Below are 19,978 nucleotides of genomic sequence, written 5' to 3'. Positions count from 1 at the left end.
TTTAAATGAAGTTGCTTTTACAACACCAAAGACTTAATCATCCATTTCCTACATAAAAGGTAGCTACTTTTTTGCAAGGACCTCAAGCATATTGTAGTATAGAGGTGGAATTTAAGGAAAGGTATTAAGCAGGCTGTGTTGTAGCCTATGAACAAGTAATATATTGTATCATTTATCTTGAATGTATCATAGATAAGCTGCTATAGAACGATTGCCACTTCAGATAGCTGTGAAATTAGGTGATTAACTAGTTGTTACTTAACCTTCTAATTTTTGTATAAGTCTAATTACATGAAACAGAAGTTGGTGTTTTGATTTTTTACTTTGCTTTTCTGTTTTGAGTGTTATTGCAACTACTGTATTGTAAAGGATGGAAAATAATTGCATATGTTAAAAAAATATGAAACTTTATAAAGTAAAAAAAAATAAAAAATTTAAAAAAAAATAAAAAAACAGAGGTGACTAGGAAGGTACTTAGAGAGGAAGACTCCTTCCCAATCAGTGGTGATCAGATGACTCTGGAGCAGTCAGTTCTTCCTTTGTGAACATATGATGGGTTGTCCAAACCCCAGTTAGTCGGCCCTTGACCAGAGGCTCAAGCCCTTTCATCCCCAGTGTGAAAAGGCCCCCGTCCTTTCTTCATCCCACCAGGAATAAATGTGGTACCTTTTGTAAATGAGGGAGATAGACCGTCACAGAAGATAAGGTAGCCTTGGCACTCAGGAGACTATTCCTTCTGGATCTTTCTATGGATCTTTATGAAGATATAGGTGGGACAGTGTCCCCAGACTGGGGAAGGATATAACAACCACATTTTGTGTGGTTATTGTATTGGCTTAGTGGTTGGTAACCAGATTTTTAAAAAGAAAATAATAATAGAGAATAGGAAATACCAGGGCATAGCACACATAGTAGAGCTATATATTTTTTCTTGAAGCTTCTGTTTAAGTTACATACTTAACTTACATACTTATATATGTATTAGAAGACATATATATATATATATATATATATATATAGAGAGAGAGAGAGAGAAGAGAGAGAGAGAGAGAGAGAGAGAGAGAGAGAGAGAGAGATTTGTCCATGTGTTTATTTTGTGTATATGTGTGTGTGTGTATCCACACAGTAAAACCTTCGTTTGTGAGCATAATTCATTCCAGAAACATGTCTGTAATCCAAAGCACTCATATATCAAAGCAGATTTCAAGGACCATTGGCTCAGTTGTGATCATGTGACATTCAGCATCACATACTAACTCATGCTGCAAAATTTATTAGAAACGTTTGCCCATCTTGCAAAACACTCGCAATCCAAGGTTTCACCATATGTATATATTCTGTGTATGTATATGTTGACTTGAGTTGTCAAGTGTATCTCTTACTGTGGGACAAGGTCAGAAGGATTTGAAGAACACTTCCCAGGAAGATCTAACTCTTCAGGGAGGCAGAGGTGGGGAATCTTAGACATAGAACGGCTCAGAAAGCAGGTTTATCAGAGTCCCAGCATATTGATTGTGATGATGAGCTCTTAAACACTGAATACTATTCCCAATGGTCGAAAAGACCTAAACAGTTATGCTACTCACCCCCCACCGTGCCACACACACACACACACACACACACACACACACACACACTGCAGGGAACCTCAACCTTCTACTCCCAGCCCTGGGGATGAAAACTCACATAACATTCATAGTTTAACAAACCTATTAAAGGAGAAACTGAATAACATATTAAAAACTGACAAAGCACTCCCACCGAAGGTGAATAGACCATTGTAAAGAGAGGGTGAAAGCAGGAAAGAGAACAGGGTGGGAAGGAAGCCCAGGGCCCCACGCTGATTTGGACTCCTGGAGTTCTGCAACTCCTCTCATCCAGAGAGCTACAGCTGGGGAGCCAGGTCCACGGGCTCTGGTCAGAAAACTCGGGCTGGAGAGCTCCACATCCAGGATTCCTTTGGCCTCTCTCTGTTGGTTCTCCCACCTGATGTGGCCCAAGGTAGAGCTAGCTACATTGACCTGGCCTTCCTCCTTCTGTTTTCTCCCTGATCCAGTCCACTCTGGAAACCCCACCAAGCTAACCTGCCCAAAGTAATATTTTGTTGCCTCCCCCTCACACAAAAAGCCCCCTTCTTGGCCTTCTTAGCATGAGCACTCTGGCCCTGCCCTTCACTCAGTCTCCCACTGCCCACCCTGTGCCCCAGGTGTCCTACAGGCCCCCTCCCTGGTTCTGCTGGGGCCCTGCCCGCCTGCCCTCTTCATACTTCCCTGCCCTTCCTACTCCCTGCACACTTGTCCAGCCCTCATAAGTGCTCTCCTCTTGGACTCATATGTTTGGCACTTAGCATGTGCCCTCCACGTCTTTTTCCCCCCATCTATGGACAAGTTTGTTGTCCTACTTGAATTATAAGCACCTAAAGAATGAACATGTGTTTCATACCTCTGTACATCCCAGGACTGTCCATAATTGTTGCCAGTGGTGATTTCTCATTTCACAGCTATTCATTTCACAAATATGTAAGCAATCTTAAATTTATTTGCAAAATTACTCAAAGATGACAATTACTACTAAAAGAAATGTTATGTGTTTACTTTTATATTTAGAGCAATGCCTGGCACATAGTAAGAACTACAAAACTGTAGATCTTATTATGGTTATGATTTCCTTTTTTAAGTTTATTTTTTATGTGTTTTAGTAGTCTCTATACAACATGGGGCTTGAACTCACAACCCTGAGATCAAGAGTCGTGTGCTCTTCCGACTCAGCCATGATTTCTTTGAAATTGTCTTTTAACACCATTGTTCTTTGCACTATCTTTTGGTGGGCTTTGGGAAATGCAGAACTTCATCTAGACTATTACAAATCAGCCTCTTTCCCTTGGGAGGAAATGCACATCAAAGCAAGGACCACTATTTTCTAATTAATCTTCTGATTCTTTTCTTTCCCTACACCCCCAATCTCAACAACCCATAGTGGTTCTTGATATTTGGTGTATAATAGAGAGAGGAGTAGGCATTCTTCATATTTTATAGATCTGATTGATTTGTGAGTTAAATCGTATTTTCCAAAGCATGAAAGTACCGTAAAGCAGATATAGCTGAGGAATATGAAAGGGAACCTCACACCAAAGGTGTTGCTCAGGCCCCACCATTGGACACTTGGAGACTTTCTTGTGACGTGCTCTGCTGCTTCAAACCCCCCTGGGGCAGACTCTCCCAGTAGAACCCAGTAGAAAAATAATGATCTACTTTATTTTTTAATATATTTTTAAATGTTTGCTTATTTATTTTGAGACAGAGTGTGCACGAGCAGGGGAGGGGCAAAGAGAGGGATAGAGTCCCAAGCAGGCTCTGCACTGTCAGCACAGAGCCCAATGTGGGGCTTGAACTCACAAACCACGACATCATGACCTGAGCTGAAACCAAGAGTACGTAGACCCAGGCATTCGGGTCTAGTTTAAAAAATCAAAATACTGTTGAGCCTTTAACACACATAGGGCGCTATGCTAGATGTTTTTGTATACATTTTCCTACTTGGGCCCTGCAGTCACTTATAGGAGTAAAAAAACCATGGCTCAAAGAAGCTGGTAACTCACCAAAGGCCCACAGCTTGTTAGAGCTAGAGCTAGGATGTGAGACCAGACTGTCTTGCTCCAACCTGGGGGGCCTCATGTACTCTTTCATGCAGAATGGTCTTTGTGTGTGTCTGCTGTCCAGTGTAATTACTAATAGCACCCATTTCACTCTCAGAATGGTCTTGGTTTGGGCAATAAATCATTCGGGCCCCTTCTCCTGAGTTATGCTCACTATGCCATCTTCAACATTTATCCAAACTGCCTCTACCTGTTCTCACCTTCCTAGATACCATTAAAGCTAAGACACTTGGATGTCTTCTTAATTTAGGGAAAAGATGAACTCAGTAATTTGTAGGAATACATTGTATTCTCTCTACTTGGCAACTTAACTAATAATTTTTCAGAATTTGATCCTATTTGAGGCAAGAGGATCCATGGATGAGGGCCATAGGAGACACCTTCTTTTCCAAAGTGATGTGGAAAAACCTAACTGGGGTGGTTCTTGGATCCTGGCTGAGATGACAGATGCCATGCTAGCAGAATTATAATTTAGAAGAGATTTACCACCATTCCCAAAAGAGATGATGTTCAATGAGGCTACCTGATGGGTAAAGATGATGTTCAACATATATTATAAGGAGAGGAAAAGAATCACACATACACACAAACATGAAAATAGAACTAATGATTTTTTTTTAAATCAAGGTGAATAAGAGTCCAAAATGCAATGTTATTAAAAGGTTTGCAGGTGACATGGAGGAGAAGGGGTACAAGGTTTCCTAAACAATAGTGGGCACTCCAGGGGCACCTGGGTGGCTCAGTCCATTAAGCATCCGACTTTGGCTCAGGTCATGATCTCGAGGTTTTCGAGTTTGAGCCCTGTGACGGGCACTGTGTTGACAGCTCAGAGCCTGGAGCCTGCTTTGGAATTTGTGTCTCCCTCTCTCTCTGCCCCTCCCCCATTTGTGTGTGCTCGCTCTCTCTCTCTCTCTCTCTCTCTCTCTCTCATAAATAAGCATTAAAAAAATTTTTTTAAAGAATGGGGGCTCCAAAGTACTGACTACTCCAGACCCTCTCCTTCTAGGTGGCCCCTTAGGGCACTTCAGGAAAGTCACGATTCTCAGATTGGCTATATGGTAAGGTTTCTACAGCAAGTATATTTTAAGAGAGACAGAGAGAGAGAGATTGAGATGAAGGTCTGGGGGACTGGACATGTAGAACAAAAGACGCAGCAAAGAATTTCATTATGTGGACTTTATTTAGATCACTTGTCAAGCCAATCTAAAAAGGAAAAAGAATGACATTTATGACATAATGGGAAATATGACTGTTGATGAAATATCTGATGATGATTAGGGATTATTTTTAATATTTTTAGGTGTGGTGGTATGTAGTTATACTTTTAGGAGGGTCTTTTGAAGATACATATCTTCCAAATTTTCCATATCAGGGATTTTTTTTCTCAAATGATGTGGGAAGGAAGAAAGTAATATTGGTAAAGATAGTTGGGTAGGTGTAGATAAGAGAAGATTGGCCATAAATTGATATTTATTGAAGCTGAGTGGTAAGTCTATGGGCAGTAATTACAGCATTGTGTCTTCTTTTACATGTTTTTAAAAGAACATGTAGAAAAAATTAAGGAAATAAATTTTTGGGGATTTTTTTTGGCTTTTGTTTTTCTTTTTTCTTTTATTTTTTTAATGTTTATTTTTGAGGTGGGGAGGGGCAGAGAGTGGGGGACAGAGGACCTGAAGCAGGCTCTGCTGACAGCAGTAAGCCCAATTTGGGGCTCAAACCCACAAACCATGAGATCATGACCTGAGCCAAAGTCAGATGCTCAACCAACTGAGCCACCTAGGCGCCCCCAAAAAAGAAGCTTTAATCATCTGGGATTCTTTAATAATATAGATTTCCCTCACGCAACCTAAGAATTACAAAAATCAGGGGTGAAGTCAGTGATTCTGATGATCAAGGAGGTTGAAGAACTCCAGTTCTGTAGAATTATAATCAATTTCTTAAGGCTCAGGGCACTATACATACCAAAAAATTGTTGATGGGTTGAGACATAGTATCTTAAGAAACTGAGGTTGTTAAAGTGAAAGATTGAATAAGTGAAGATGGTTATTAATATCTCAGGAGTTATAAAGAATAGAAAGGATACTAGGAAACTAAAAATAGAAAAGATCTTTCCAGTCTCAAAAAAAAAAAAAAAAAAAAAGAAAGGCTTCCTCTTCAAGAGGTAGATTGAATATGTGCATTTATCTCTACACACCCCCTGGAAGGAAATTCCACTAAAATGATACTATAGGAAAATTTATTTTAATCATATAAATCCAAAAAGGCAAAGAGAAGTGGAGAAAAGACAGCAGTAGACAAGCAATGGCAACCAAATTTTGGAAAAGCAGGTGGAGGAGTTAACTAAGCTGAGAGCTGGGTTTAGCAACCCAGAGGGGCACAGTGAGAAACCTGGCAACCCTGGAGACCCCAAAAGCTTTGGAGCTTTCAGACACCAGTTGCTATGGAAGATGGAGATGAGGGGACATGTTGCTGAAAACAGGGACATTGGTTAATGACTACATAATGAATGGTTAGACCCTCAGCTTCCTCCACAATTCAAGCAGACAGACAATTATCCCTCTAGCAGCTTTATGCGTGAGAAACTATATCAGAGGCCCTCTAGACTTGGAGACATAGGTATATATCTGGGTGTTGAGAGAGAGCTCCTTCCTGATGACCAGAGTGTCAAAGGAAAGTCCACATCCTGAGTGATACAGCCTGGCCTCATTGGGCCACTTACATTATAAACAGGTGCTCAAGTATATAGACATCTCCCCACTCCCCACCTCAACCACCCCAGGTAATTGATGGTTTCTTCTCTGGAGAAACCTGACCACTAATCAGAGAGAAAGACTCAGTTATCAATATTGGGAATCTCCAACATCACCAGGTCTCTGCTTAATTTTTATATGTGAAAAGACAACAAAGAATGACTAAATATTTGAGAGATGTCTTTGTCTGAAATCAGACACTAAAATGAGCCAGGGAGAGGGCACACATTTGTTAGAAATAGAAACAAAAGAGGAAAGAGAATAATTTTATAAAAATTTTTGAACTAATATCTTACAGAATATCCACTGAGACCATGCATCCACAAAATACATAGTAGGTACAAGGAACACTTAAAAATAACTCAGAGAATATTTAGATAATAATTTAAAAATTGTAGGAAAAATTAAAATTCAGTGGAAGATTTAGAAAATAAGGAAAATATCTCAGAATGTAGAACAAAAAGAAAAAAGAGAAAAAAGGAGAAAACAAATTAATAAACCAGGGAGAAAATACCAGATCAGTTCAGGAGATCTAACTTCTAACTAACAGAATATAAAAAAAGAAAAAGAGAGAAAGAATTACTCAAGAATTAATTGAAGAAAATTTCCCATACTTTAAGGATGTTACCTCACTGAAAGTCTTAATAAATAACCTAATTAATGAGTACAGAAAAACACACCTGAAACATATCTTTTACAAACATTTTCCCGGGGAGAAGTGAGGGGAAGAACAGGTAAAATACAAGGAATCAAGAATCAGAATAACAGTGGGTTCCCATAGCAATACTTAAAGCTGAAAGACAGTAGAACAAAGCCTTCAAAAGTCTAAGGGAAAATGGTTTCATCTTGTATTTTATATACTGCCAAGCTATCTATCAAATACAAGAATAAACTAAAGATTCAGATACAGTCTGGAAAACTTGTCTCAAATTGATCTGTCATGCATTCTTCATCAATTTTACCGGAAGATTTCCACCAAAACAAGAGAGTAAACTGAAGAAGAGGAAGATTAGAGGTTTACCATCAAAAGGGGCAAAAAGGAACCCCCAGGCTGACAGTTACACCATGGACTTAAGAAGCAACCAGTTCACCTTGGGACAGGAATATAGAGGATCTAGAAAGGATGTCCCTGGAGAAGAGGCAGGGGATGGGAGGAGGTGCAGTGAAGGGAACAAAAGAGAAACCAAGAGAGTACATGGTATTGTTGACCTTATGGAAAACAGTGTTCAGAGAGGTTTTCCCTTTCTTAAAATGAGTTTGGGAAGAATTATGAATAGAAAGAAAGAGAACAAAGCAAACAAAAAATCAATGACTAACTTTGGTGAGGGCAAAAACTTTTACAAGAAAGGAAGTGCAGTCATGGGATACTAAGAGGCTCTGGGGTAAACAGTCCCAAAAAGAAATTCTGATTAAATTAGAAACTGTTGGCAGAACAAGAGGACGCAGGAGGAGGGGAAATAGGGAGTGGGTGTGAGAATGTTTAATCCTCATCTTCCACACTGGAATTCAATCCATAACACCCAAAGTTGGCAAATCAAGGAAATGATTTAAGCTATTATATAGAAATATGGGGGTAAATAGCAAACAGAACATCTAAAAGACTTTGGAGGAATGCCTGGGTGGCCCAGTCAGTTGAGCATATGACTCTTGACTTCTGCTCAAGTCATAATCTCACAGTTCATGGGATCCAGCCCCACATCCACACTTTCAGTGTGGAACCTGCTTGGGATTCTCTCTCCCTCTTTCTCTGCTCCTTCCCTACTCATGCTTTCTCACTCTCTCTCAAAATAAATAAATAAACTTAAAAAAAAAAGATTTTGGAGAACATGGAAAATTTGGTTTTAGGAGTAACAAGGCCTAAGTTACAGAAGTTTGGTTATATATCAGGGTTTGACTTCCTACACTAAGACTTTGCTTGATTATATTTCTTTTGCCTGGACACTTTTCCCTCACTTTATTCAGGTCTTGCCTTACATTTTACCTCATCAAGGAATCCTTCCCTTACCATCTTATATAAAATTCCACCTCTGTTCCTTCATCAGCCTTGGGAGGTCTTATCACTACCTGACAGTTCTGTATGTATTTTATGATTAGTTTATGTATTTTCTTCTTTTAACTAGAATGGAAATTTCATAATCACAGGGGCTTTATTCTGTTCATTGCAAGAGACCAGCCCACAGTGAAGAAGTGGCCACATTAGTAGAACTAGGACCATGGGTACAAACTCTATGAAACAGAGCTTCCTAGGAGATGTGTGCACAGAGGGTGTGCTGTTGGGTAAGCAAGCAAGACATCCCTCCCAAAGAGGGGATAGCCACTTCACTGGTTCTCTTGTAGAGACATTGGACCAGAAAAGCCTAGTGGTCCTGTCCAGTTCTGAGATTCTGTGGTCAGCCCTAAGGACAGAATGAAAGAAAATGTACTTCTACATAAAAACTGGGTATGAGAGGATTGATACTTTTATCACCAGCTAAACTAAACTTTGGGAAAGTTAAAATCTTTTCTTGGTGGTGATTTAAACACAGGCTACAAAGTCTTACTGTGGTGGGCTTGGCTAATGCATCTGTGAGTCTTACTTGTCTCTGTCCTGCAAGCCTCATAAGGAACCTAGAACAACGATGCATTTTTAATGTGACTAACTGAATGCAGGAAGTTCTCAGATGAGTTTATTCCTTGAGATGACTCCCATAAGAAAATGGATGATATTTTTGCTGGGCTTAAGAGGAGAAACAAGGAAACTAATATAAAGTAAGAAGCCAACAGCGTGGCAGGCAGTATATAAAGGATTTCCCATTTGGCTTTAAAAACAGAGGTACCATTTCATTGCTGTTTGGCTTTCTCATTGGCCCCGACTCTTAGGCATGGTGTGTAGAAGGAAACACCAGTTAACTCAACAAGATACTTCATCTGTGGATTTCTTATAGAAAAACTGATTATAAAGCTTTGCATTTTGTAGGCTTTCCTACTAGAACTATAAACAGCCTTTGTATTAAAATATTTTTATATAAAACATCTGCTCTCAGCCCTAATTGGTATAAATAGGAAAAATTGATATATGCAGGTTTCAAGTGCTTAAATTATCATATTCATAGACCAGAGAGACAGGGAGGGAGAAATAGCATAAAAGAAAGAAAGGAAGGAAGGAAGGAAGGAAGGAAGGAAGGAAGGAAGGAAGGAAGGATGGAAGGAAGGAAGGAAGAAAAAAAAGAAAGAAAAGACAAGAAAATAGAAATAGAGGAATGAAGCCTTCTCTTATCTTTTGGATTTCCAGCACTTTCTGTAGTAGCCGCTCTGGATACTGTCAGAGGCATTGACAAGAGGTTTCCCAAAGTTAATTTTTCTCATAATACAATAACCAAATTTGCTTTAACACTTGAAAAGGCCCATCCATACTAAAAAGAATCAGTTGCTTAATCCTAAAATTAAAGGTTATTGCATGCAAGAGAAAATAATTACATGCTCAAAGTATGGAAAAAAGAAAACTTTTTTTTAATATGTAGGTATTTGTATAATTAAAGACTAATCAAGCATGAAGGGCTGCTGACTAAACCAGAAAATGAGATTGTTGGCAAGCAATATTGTAATGTAAATGCCATTTTTGTTTAACTACTAAGAAGCTGGAGAAATGATATCCTGAACAGATTAAAAGCAAACAGCATTGATAATAAATATTTATCAGATTTCAAATGCAACACCGAAGATTTTTATATTTCACGTGCAAGATTTGCCTGCAGGGAAGTTTTCAGGCACTTTTCAAGGGAGTAGTAGGTTAACATCCTTATTTAGAATTGCATTTCCAGATAGGTTCTCTCTATTTCAAAGTACATGTGAAATATTACCCAAGGTAAAGTGTCCCTTTTGAGATAATACTGCCCTCAATGCCACTATTTACTAATTAGGATTTTGTCAATTAGTATTTGTTATGTAGCATCAGCTAAAGACTTCCTAATGAATATACTGAATGTATTCTTAGAGCTGAGTTACAAGCCACACACAGATGTTAACAAAATAGAGCATTAAATATAAATGATTTCTGTAAACTTCTAGGTACATAAACTTTGAAGTCACATATAAATGTTCTGAGACTTTCAACAACTGTCACATATTGCACGGCACACTCATCTGTCAGGAGGATTAAATAACAAAGGTAAAGCACCTTTCAGGAAGTAGGACGTTAATAGTCACTCAGTAAGTAAGAAAGGGAGTTTTGCTCCCTTTCTCCCCTCTCCTGTGCTGACTTGTTCAACCTGACCAATCCCACATCTGTTCTCATAAAGATTGTGTCGCCTTTGGAGACCCTGATAAGGCATCCAATTCTGCATTCTAAGTACACATAGAGAGGCTGACCAAATCTGACCCCTCAGCATTCTTGAGAGTTCTGTAGCGGGGAGAGTCTGGGTTCTTCTCTTTGCCTGAACAAATGGAGAAATTCAACAGAAAAGAAAAAGCATACCACAAAGAGTCCCAAGATGAGGGCTGTAAAACTTACTTTCCATTCATACATGGCAATTTCCCTGTGTTTCAGCTGTGCTCAGCCTGATGTGCACTATAAATCAAGATTGACTGCATAAATGTAGGTGTGAGCTTCTTGACCTCCTGATAAAAAGGTGGATTAATTAATCAAAAGTCGCTTTTAAGACTCAAGTGTTGTGTGCAGCAAGTATGCTGTCTCCTTTCTACCACAAAGCATAATTATAGATAAGTTTTCAGGAGAAGAGGCAAGACTGTCATTTTTTACCTTCAAAAACAGTAGAAAATTCACTCTTCGGTTTCTAAATTAGAATCTGTCAGTTTGACTGCCTCTGTTTCTTTTGGGTGTACTGCATGTGGTATGTGATCCAGAAAGTTGAAAGCTTGCAGACCTACTAAAATGCATTGGGGGATTTTCAGAAACAGATTATTGAGTGACAATATGATAGCCTTCAGGCTTGCTGCTAGAAATTTTTATTTAACTTATTTTCTCCCTAATGTGGTAGTAACATGTACCTATTTTCTGAAGATTGCAGAACACATCATCAAATGACAGTTCAAAAAAACATTTTAAAGTTTATTCTTTCCCTTTTCCTATAACTTATTTGAGAGCCAGGAAACAGCACAAAAAGAGGTGTTTCTCTTACCCCTTCTCCCCCTTCACACAGCCTGAGAGGGTCACCGTAAAATTGCCAATTCTTGAGTCTGAAGAAAGAACCACACGTTTGAGGTCTGGTTTTAGAGAGGACCTGAGGTGATTTGCAGAAGCAAGTGGGTCAGGCAGTGGGAAGGAGCCCACAGAAAACGTCTCTGTCCCTTAGAGACCGCATGTCCCTCAGAGGCTGCCCATGGACAGAGCACCCAGCCAGGCAGGAAAAGGCCAGACTTCCTTTCGGTGCCACTCCCTGGTGGCAGGGTCTCAGAGTGTGTTACTTCACTGAGCCTACATTTCTAAAGCAGCCTTTGCCTCCCTTGCCTAGAAATAAGAGCTCCCATATTTGGTGAATCCAAACAAAATTATAACCTAGCCTTCCATGGCTCAAAAAAACACTCTCCACTAAAATACATCTTGAAGTTGCCAGTCCTGCCCAAAATTCAGAGAGCATGTGTTTAGCCAATGCCTTTTTATTTCCTAGTGAAATCTTTTGACTTCCAGAGGGAGAAAAGGACAGTGGGAAGAGGAAGAAATGAAAATGTTTATTGCAACACATATAAGTGTCGAGTTGCCCATCTTGGTCAGTGCCACCCTTCTGGGCATGGCGGCTTAGAAGCAGAACAAGACCCAAAGGATTCACGGGGTACTGAGATTCACAGAGGATTCTAGGGGCAAGCTGACCGAGTCCTTTTCATCTGGGTAACTTTTCTTCAGGTTCCTTGTTAGATTTTTGGTGCCATTGGGATCCTTTGAGTCATGCATTCATTTATTCCGAAACTATGCATTGAGCCTCTACACGTCAAGAATGATTCTTGGAGCTAGAGGAGGAATCAGGGATGAGTAAAAATTTTTTAAAAATCAAACACTTAAATATATAGTATATTAAGCATCATTAGCTGCTATGAGGGAATAATAAATGGGGTCAAAGGGAAAAAAAGTGATACAAAAGGGGTTACTAATTGACCTAAGTTAACCAAAAAAGGCATCTCTATTGGAACCGAGATGGGTCAGGAGAGAACATGGTAACATATGGAAAGAATGCATTCCAGGGGAGGGACCAGTTCAGGGCCCTGAGGTAGGAGGATGCTGGGCAGAATCCAGAAAGAGCAAAAAGGGCAGCAAGACTGAAATTGGGTGAGTGAGTGGGAGAGTGGCAGCGGATGGGGTCATAGAAGATGCAGCTACCAGATCATCTTGGATCTCGTAGGCCACCACCGCCAGGACTTTAGCAATTATGTTGAATGAAACAAGGAAGCCCCATGGACCCTATGAAGAGAATAGGCTGTGGAGGCTCAAAGCAGAAACGAGGAGCCCAGGTAGGAGACTACTGCAATGATTTCAACAAGGCGATGATAGCTAGTACCAGGTTGGATGAAGTAGAGAGGGGGAGAGGTAATCAGACTGCATATATTTTGAAGGATGAGCTGACAGGATTTGCTAATGGATTGATCGGCTTTGGTGTGGAAGAAAAAGAGAGCAGGCACAGTTGTGTCCAATGACTTCGACCTGTGTAGCTGGAAGGCTGGAACTCCCCATGTACTGACACGGGGAAGACCACCCAATGAGCAGATTTGGGGACACGTTTTGTTTTTAGCAAATCAGTCTTGGGAAGATATGTGTGAGAGCCTGCTGAATGTCTTGAAGGAAAGGCTGAGAAAGCACGTGGATCTCAAGTTCTGAAGAGAGGTCCATGTTGGAGATAAATTTGGGAGTTCATCGGTGTACCACTGGTATAAAACCATAACCCTGCATCAGATCACCCAGAGAATGAGCCCAGATTCAAAAAAAGATAGGTTCAAGCCCTGGGCCCTGGAGCACCCTAACACTAAGAATTCCTGTGGAAGAAAAGAAATTGGCCAAGGAGACTAAAGAAAGGTCAGTGAGGTAGGAAGGGCAGGGGGTGCCCAGAAGCCAAAGTAAATCAGTGTTCTAGGAGGGAGGGATTAACTGCTGACTAGTTAGGGCAGATCATGTAAGGAGGGGGCTGAGAATTACCATTGGAGCTCACACCTGGTGGAAAGCAGTGCCCTTGACAAGAGCTTCGGTGGAGTGATGATGAATTGGAGTGATTAAAGTAGATTCAAAAAAAAAAAAAGAACAAAACAGGAAGAATTAGCACCGTTAAGAAGAGACCATTCTTTCCAGGCACGTGCTCCAAAAGGAAGTAGACAGACAGAAGCACTGCCTGGAGGGGAGGTTGGGGTCAAGATAGGTCTGTTTTGTATTTCTTTTTGTTTTTTAAGTTATTTATTTTGAGAGAAGGGAGTGTGTATGTGCATGAGCCGGGGAAGGGTAGAGGGAGAGAGCGAGAATCCCAAGCAGGATCCATGTCACCAGCACAGAGCCCCACATGGGGCTCCATCCCACAAACTGAAATCATCACCTGAGCCGAGATCAAGAGTTGGTCGCTTAATGGACTTGAGGTGCTCAGGTGCCCCAAGATAGGTCTGGTTTTTAAGGATGGAAACTGAAATCTCATGTTTATATGCGGATGGTAGTGACCCAGTAGAGGGGGGAGATTTGATGAAACAAATCAGGGGTGTTCTTGAATAGTCAAGAGGCATGGGATCCATTGCACTTAGAACATCAGGCTTGCACAGGAAAATGTTGGCTATTCATCACCCTCAGAGAAATAAGTTCTTCTTGATAGCTGAGTTTTCCCAGAAGAGCTAAGGGTTAAACCTTTTAGTGCCAGAACTATAAAACTTGTAAAATGTAAATCACTTAAAAGCATTTTACTCCCATCTCCTATCTTCTTAAACAAAGTATCATAGTAATAAAAATCTTCTAGTTGTTTCAAGCCTCATGGTTCACAAAGTACTTTCACAAACATTATCTCATATTATCTACCAACATCCCCGTAAAGTGGGCATTTCACAGATTTGACAGATGGGTGAGATGGACAGTCACGGGGATGTGAATTGCCCAGTGTGGCTGAAAGGGAGCATCACAGCAACTTCCTGATGATGTCGGATCATTATTGTCAATACCGATTATATATGTTACGGAAGGCAAGACTCGTGTACAATATAAGAGAACATAACGAAGGATCAAACTGTGTGGACAGAGGGCAGGGGCTCTCAGAGACCCAGAAAGGAGCCAGCTGAAGAGTGGAATGTCTGCAAGACTGCCTGGAGGTGGTGGAACTTGAGCGGGGCTCCAAAGTTCTAACAGATTTTCAAAGGGCAGGAAAAGCCAGAGGAAGACCTAGTAAGCATGCTCCTTGATGCTTGCATTGTTAGTAGTTCATCTGGATGATCTCTATTTTGCTGCAGATAGATACTGCTGCTTCGGTCAGCTGTGCCCTCTGTACGTGTCTAGGCCATGGTGCCCAGATATGTGATCCAACTCTGTGTATGTGCATGTGAGAGTGTTTGGAGGTGTGGTCTGCTTTTAACTTTTAGGCTTTTAGTGAGGCAGATTGCCTTCCACACCGTGGGTGGGCTGCAACCTAGCAGTTGAAGGCACGACTAAAACAAAAGACTGACCTCCCCTGAGGTAGAAGGAATTCTGCAGCAGCCTGCCTTCCGACTTGAACTTCAATATCACTTCTTTCCTGGGTCTCCAGCTTGCCAGCCCATCCTGCAGATTTGGACTCAGCTTCTGTATTTGCATAAATCGACTCTGTAAAACTTTTCTCTCCCCCTCTCTTTCTGGACACACACACACACACACACACACACACACACACACACACTCTATTGGTCCTGTTTTTTCTGGAGATCCCTGAACAATACTGTCCCTTTCTCATAGATTATATGAAGACATATAAGGTGTACAGTTCCCCTCTGCAGAGTGCAGACCTGTGGAACAATGGAAAAAAGCTTTCCCATAAAGCCAATATGATCAAAGACATTGCTGATTTATCAGGTTTACAGAAGAAGCTAAAGTCTGAGGAGACGTTCTCAGAGTGCAGTCAGGGAGTGTCCCAGACCCAGAGCACTTGATGACCCATCTTTCACCCCTTGCTGCTCTGCCCAGAGCCAGTACCTCAGTTATCACCTCACACCTACAGGTTTTCCCTTTGGTTACCTCTGTCATCTGACTCCACCGATAATTCTGCCCAACACTCAGTCAAGGTGGACGATTGGTCAAACAAACTGGCTAGTTCAGATTCAACCGCAGGTGTACTGCTAGAGCGTGGGAGGTGGCAGACATTTTATCTAAAGGGCCAAATGGTAAATATTTTAGGCTTTGTGTGTTGAGGAAAATTGAGGATACTCTCTATTTTCCTCAACAAATTTGTGGGATACAGATTTCCACAAATTTCTTATTGATGAAATCTAAAATATAGTAATAGTAACTGAGTAGAAATTTTAATACAGGCTATTAATGAGAAGAATAGAGTTTTTTTGAGGGAGGGTATATTTTCTCCAGAAAAACAGAACCAATGGTCTATATGTTTATATACATGTATATATGACTTATTTCAAGGAAATAGTTCATGTGATAACAGAGGCTGGCAAATCCAAAATTTACAGAGATAATGCCCCAGCTTGAGTCCAAAGGCCCACAGGCAAGAGAATTCCCTCTTTCTCAGAGGAAGGTCAGCCTGTAGTTCTATTCAGGCCTTTGACTGATTGGAAGAGGCCCACCCACATTATGAAGGGAAGTCAGCTTTATTCAAAGTCCACTAATTTAAATGTTAAACATCTAGGGGCCCTGGGTGGCTCAGTTGGTTAAGCACCTGACTCTTGGTTTCAACTCAGGTCAGGGCTTACAGAGCCTGTGTTGGGCTCTGTGCTGACAACTTGGAATCTACTTGGGATTCTCTTTCTGCCCCTACCCTACTTGTGCTCGCTCTGTCTCTCTCTCTCTCTCTCTCAAAATAAATAAATAAATGTTAAAAAATGAAATAAACATAAATCATCTAAAAACACCCTCACAGAAATATCCAGAATAATGTTTGACTGACTATATGGGCACTCTGTGGCCTAGTCAGGTTGACACGTAAAATTAGCCATCACAGGGGAAGAATGTCCCACTAATTGGAGTTCGAAATTAATGTTCCTTCTCATCAAGTCAATTGCAAATGTTCATCTGTAAAAACCATTTCTCGCCTGTGGGCCAAATTTAGCTTGTGAGCAGTAGTTTGCCAACGCTTGCTACAGAATAATATTTTCATGGTAATAATGACAGCAAAACCCTCTAAAATGAAGGCAATGAGAGTCAGTGTCATGAATAACAGTTAGAAGAGGAGGCTGAGGCCTGACTGGCTGAGTTGGGATTCAGACTTTCTCACTTAGTAGCTGCGTGATCTTAGGGGTGTTGTTTAGCCCTTCTGTGCTTCCAGTTTCTCCTTTTTAAGATGCAAATAAAAGTACCAACCTGCTGGGTTTCCTGTGGAGATTAGATTGGTCAGTTATCCGTTGAGACCTTAGACACACGCCTGGTATGTGGCGAGTGCCACCCAAATGCTAGATGTGATGGTGATGATAGCAGGCTAATGAAAGGAGACGATGGGAAGTAACGCCTGGTGATGCCAGATCACTGGGTGGCTTCCACAGGCTGGGAGTGTGGCAGGAAATGTGGTTGATTAAATTCTAAGACTGGCCATCCCTGCCAGCATCCAAATGTGGGGCGTCCTCTCAAATTCCAAGTGCTGACAGCCATGATCTTGGATTATAGTCCGCTCGCCAAGATTATTAGCGTTTCTTTTACTCTGCAGACCTGCAGCCTAGGAGGAGTGAGGGCCGGGGGGAGAAGCAGGGTGGAAGGATTTGGGCACTCACCCTCAGAAATGCTTTGGAACCCAGCACACGGCGAGATGGAGACCTGCCTACCTAGTCTTAGCTAACTGTGAGTTTACTGGAGAAGCAATAATTTCACAAAGAGGTTGGGCATCGATGTCCTTATTAAATAAAGAATAAGCTCCAGATTTACATTCATTGATTTCCTTTCCAGTTTCTATCCGTGTTCATCATGTCGAGTTTCTTCTTTATCTTAAAATGAAGCCTCTGAAAAAAGCAAATGTGTCTCTATATCCGTCCCCCTCCACGGCCACACTTTTGTGACGTGACCAACTTGTTATAGATGTTAACCCTTAGCTATACTCACTCCAGTTGTACTCTTTATTTTAAAAAAAAATGAAAGAAAGAAAGAATGGGTTCTGAAAAACAAAAAGATCTAGCCTTATTGCTTTGATGAAGATTTGCCACGCGCGACCCTTTAAATATTGAGCTTGAACTATAAAAATATCACTTCTTATTGATCACATAGTTATTAAAGTCAGTCAAATGCTGAATTTATATGTCAAACACTTGTAATATTTCCTGTAAATATTAGGGCAAAGGGAAAAGATGATAATGCCACAGTGAAGAGTCACACCAGATTTGTTCAACTTTACATAACTGAGAAATAATAAAACTGCCATCAGGGATCTCATCAGCTATGCCAAGCACTTGTCAAAAACGGGAGCACCTCATTTAGGCGTGTGCACGGGCCTGAGCCCAGAAAACAGGCACACACGTGTACTCTGAACGAGAATGGGGGGAGCAGCCAAGTGTTGGCCTGTCCACCTCCACCGGGCCCACCCAGCATGGCGTCTGATGGCTGCTGAGATTATACGGCGGACGCTGTGCACAAACACTTTGCTGCAACTCCAGTCTGCTGGGGGAGTCTGACCAACTGTCTGGGTCTGGGGGAAAGCCTTAGAACTCCGGCCAGTGAATACCAGTCACGGGTTGACAGCAGATTCTCCAGTCGCCTCAGCTTCTTCAAGTCCCCCCTAATGATAGTCAAGAATGCTTTTGGGGAGAGGTCAGCCAGAGAGATCCATAGATGTCCTGTTTCCTCCATGACAAGTTGCCATATAAGCAACGGGAGGGAACCGCAGGTCAACCGCGGGGGTCTTTCCGTTGGAGGCTTCCACTGGAGGCCCAAGGCGACTGAGAACAGAGCAGTGGGTAGGCATTTCTAATGGCATTTTGATGTACACGCACAAAATTGATGTTGGAAGGATCGTTGTCGAGTCCCAAACAGTGGAATATTGAGGACATTTTCAGGTGGCAGTCAGATTCTGGCTGGGTGAGCCCAGTATATTTTCTCATGTCATAGTTGATTAGGTTCACAGGGAAGTGGAAAGAGTAAAAAATTCTCTTATTACTGCAGCAATGCCGTCTCAGCCTCTTTTCCCTTTGAATGCAACATTAGTTTTTGTCCAGAAGTCTAACTGCTTTCTACAGTTTGGGGAATTGTAAAGCAGAAACAATTTTCCCAGCCAAGCTGACCTTCACAGTAATGAGAAATGACTGGAATTTCTCTCTATTTCTCTAACATTTGGGGAGGTTTGGGAAGGCGGGAGGGGGGTGGAGGGAGGGAGAAAGAATATGCTTGTTTTACCTGATATTATGTTGTGGGCGTCCATTTGGCACTTTGAGCCTAATTTTTTTTCCATTCAGGGGATTACATGGGCTGTTGCACCATCTGACCCGGCAGCCAGACCACAAGTGTATTGAGAAACGACAATAATGCACTTCAAACCTTTTGTCATCACAACAGAGATGGTACTCTGTTTCAGCCATTAAATGAATAAATATTTTTCTCCTGGGGATGGCTATTTTCATTTATTCTCCAGCCCTTACTCAGGTGATGAGCGGTAGGGCTGGCAAATTTAACCTTCATTTCGGCCATGCCCCCAAGTCTCTGGTGCCCTTGGAGTCCCCACCCCCCGCCACCCCCCAGCCCCTGGACCTTCCAGTGAGCCTCCCGGGCTGAGCCAGCTGAGCTGAGCAGTGCTTCTTTCTGGATATTTCTTCCTCGCCTTTTGCTCACCACTGCCCTTCCTTGCCCTTTGCCACTATGATAGTCAGTGAGCTCTCAGGCAAAGGCTAATGCTTCCCCCTTGATTTTTAAACCATATGGGGGCACCTGGGTGGCTCAGTCGGTTAAGTATCCAACTCTTGATCTTGGCTCAGGTCACGATCTCACACTTTGTGTGTTCAAGCTCCGCATCAGGATCTGTGCTGACAGTGCAGAGCCTGCCTGGGATCATCTCTCTCTCCTTCTCTGCACCCCCCAACCCCTACATGCTCTCTCTCAAAATAAATAAACTTTTTAAAAAAACAATAAATAAATAAGAAAAATATTTAACCTTCCCATTTAACTGAGGAAATGTGAAAACTCCCTGGAAGAGAAGGCAGAAGGTAAAATTGAACAACACAGCCCTCCCACCCACTTACCCCCACCACCCAGGGGAAGTAATTAGCCCTTTTATAAAGGAGAAGCAATCCCAAGAGACATACCATGAATTGTCCTTTGTCTGAGTGTTCAAATCAGTATTTATGCCCCAGGGACACTTCAGCAGAGTCTTTTATTGGGGGGGGGAGGGCATCAGTGTTCCTTTGCGCCTAACCCCCCACCTCAAACTCTATCCCTGCCCCCTTTCAGGTAAGCAGAAGATAATCACAGGCTGTACTGAATTTAGACCCTCCTCTGTCACTCACTAAC

General features: G+C 41.6%; 1 protein-coding gene and 1 long non-coding RNA gene across 2 annotated transcripts in view; both read left to right on the top strand.

Moving 5' to 3' along the window:
* The window catches only part of LOC115281388, a 26,226-nt gene extending 7,146 nt beyond the window's left edge, over nt 1–19,080 (top strand). The window contains exon 3 of the long non-coding RNA XR_003904276.1: nt 18,931–19,080. This is a non-coding gene — a long non-coding RNA (uncharacterized LOC115281388). The remainder of the gene's footprint in view (nt 1–18,930) is intronic.
* POU6F2 (POU class 6 homeobox 2) overlaps nt 1–19,978 on the top strand; it is a 118,683-nt gene that overhangs the window by 16,790 nt on the left and 81,915 nt on the right. The window lies entirely within an intron of this gene.

Source organism: Suricata suricatta, chromosome 2 (genome assembly GCF_006229205.1).
Source record: "Suricata suricatta isolate VVHF042 chromosome 2, meerkat_22Aug2017_6uvM2_HiC, whole genome shotgun sequence".
Classification (NCBI taxonomy): domain Eukaryota; kingdom Metazoa; phylum Chordata; class Mammalia; order Carnivora; family Herpestidae; genus Suricata; species Suricata suricatta.
This window is presented reverse-complemented; position numbering and strand designations above follow the sequence as displayed.